Source organism: Triticum dicoccoides, chromosome 2A (genome assembly GCF_002162155.2).
Source record: "Triticum dicoccoides isolate Atlit2015 ecotype Zavitan chromosome 2A, WEW_v2.0, whole genome shotgun sequence".
In the NCBI taxonomy this organism is placed as follows: domain Eukaryota; kingdom Viridiplantae; phylum Streptophyta; class Magnoliopsida; order Poales; family Poaceae; genus Triticum; species Triticum dicoccoides.
Window position 1 is genome coordinate 89630101 of NC_041382.1, and position 2551 is coordinate 89632651.

Consider the following 2551-nt stretch of genomic DNA (forward strand, 5'->3'; position numbering starts at 1 on the left):
CCAGTTTTTTTGTTTTGTTTTTTGCATTATTTATTTTCTTTTGTTTTTTGCTTTAATTTTTAATTCTGTTTGCTTTTAGGTTAGCAAAATTATAAACTTTCTGTTAGTGCCATTAGTTTTAGAAAAATTATAAACTTTCTGTTAGTGCCATTAGTTTACAAATTTGAATAGTTAAAATTTGAATTCTTTGAAATTTGTGTGAATCACAAGTTTGTGATTAACTTACTAAAAATGAGAATAGATGCGCTTATAAAGAAAATTCAACCTAAATTCATACTAAATTTCTATGAATTTCAGAAAAATTCAATATGAATTTAGGTTAAACTTTTCTCTATTAGGGCATCTATTTTCACTTTGAGAGGAGCTCAACAAGGCAGAGAGGGAAGGGCTTATAAACCGGTGTGAGCCCCCTTCGGTTGGCGAGGTGGGACTAAACTCTGCCCGCAACGAGGACCAACCCTTTAGTCCCAGTTTGTGGCACAAACCGGGACTAATGGTCATGGGCCAGCGGCGAGGAGCAAAATTATAAACTTTCTGTTAGTGCCATTAGTTTTAGAAAAATTATAAACTTTCTGTTAGTGCCATTAGTTTTCAAATTTGAATAGTTAAAATTTGAATTCTTTGATATTTGTTTGAATCACAAGTTTGTGATTAACTTTATTTTTTCCAGATTTTTTGTTTTTACATTATTTATTTTCTTTTGTTTTTGCATTTTTAATTCTTTTTGCTTTTAGGTCAGAAAAATTATAAACTTTCTGTTAGTGCCATCAGTTTTAGAAAAAATTATAAACTTTTTGTTAGTGCCATTAGTTTTCAAATTTGAATAGTTAAAATTTGAATAATGGTATTACGAGGGCCGAACCATAAGACATGAAAGCATTTCAAATGAACTCTGAAAAAGTTGAAAGTTGGCATGGTATCATAATTTCACCCACATAGCATGTGCATGTACAAAACGGACAATGGTAGCATGTTCGTGTGTTACAAAGTTGGCATGATATCATCATAATAGTTGCGGGAGAAAGTCTTCACTTTTTCTTCGCTTGTGTCATTTGCTTATTGCGTCGTAACCATGGATAATCTTCATTGTTTATCAGGATGCTTGGGTCAGCCTTGACATTGAAGGGAGGAATTTCATGAAACTTTTCATAATCTTCAGACATGTCTGTCTTGCCGTCCACTCCCAGGATGTCCCTTTTTCCTGAAAGAACTATGTGGCGCTTTGGCTCATCGTATGATGTATTCGCTTCCTTATCTTTTCTTTTTCTCGGTTTGGTAGACATGTCTTTCACATAGATAATCTGTGCCACCTCATTGGCTAGGACGAACGGTTCGTCAGTGTACCCAAGATTTTTCAGATCCACTGTTGTCATTCCGTATTGTGGGTCTACCTATACCCCGTCGCCTAACAGATTGACCCATTTGCACTTAAACAAAGGGACCTTAAAATCAGGTCCGTAGTCAAGTTCCCATATGTCCACTATGTAACCATAATATGTGTCCTTTCCGCTCTCGGTTGCTGCATCAAAGCGGACACCGCTGTTTTGGTTGGTGCTCTTTTGATCTTGGGCGATCGTGTAAAATGTATTCGCATTTATCTCATATCCTTTGTAAGTCAATACAGTCAAAGATGGTCCCCTGGACAACAAGTACAACTCATCACAAACAGTGTTGTCACCTCTGAGACGTATTTCCAACCAACTGCTGAAAGTCCTGATGTGTTTACATGTAATCCAGTCGTCGCACTGCTCCGGGTGTTTGGAACGCAGACTGTTCTTGTGTTCATCGACATACGGGGTCACCAAGGTAGAGTTCTGTAGAACTGTGTAGTGTGCTTGAGACCAAGAATATCCGTCCCTGCATATTATTGAGTCTCTACCAAGAGTGCCTTTTCCAGTCAGTCTCCCCTCATACGCGATTTAGGGAGACATATCTTCTTAAGGCCAGGAATGAAGTCAACACAAAACCCGATAACATCCTCTGTTTGATGGCCCATGGAGATGCTTCCTTCTGGCCTAGCGCGGTTACGAACATATTTCTTTAGCACTCCCATGAACCTCTCAAAGGGGAACATATTGTGTAGAAATACGGGCCCCAGGATGACAATCTCGTCGACTAGATGAACTAGGACGTGTGTCATGATATTGAAGAAGGATGGTGGGAACACCAGCTCGAAACTGACAAGACATTGCGCCACATCACTCCTTAGCCTTGGTACGATTTCTGGATTGATCACCTTCTGAGAGATTGCATTGAGGAATGCACATAGCTTCACAATGGCTAATCGGACGTTTTCTGATAAAAGCCCCCTCAATGCAACCGGAAGCAGTTGCGTCATAATCATGTGGCAGTCATGAGACTTTAGGTTCTAAAACTTTTTCTCTGGCATATTTATTATTTCCTTTATATTCGACGAGAAGCCAGTCGTGACCTTCATACTGAGCAGGCATTCAAAGAAGATTTCTTTCTTTTCTTTCGTAAGAGCGTAGCTGGCAGGACCTTTATACTCCTTCGGAGGCATGCCGTCTTTTTCGTGCAAATGTTGCAGGTC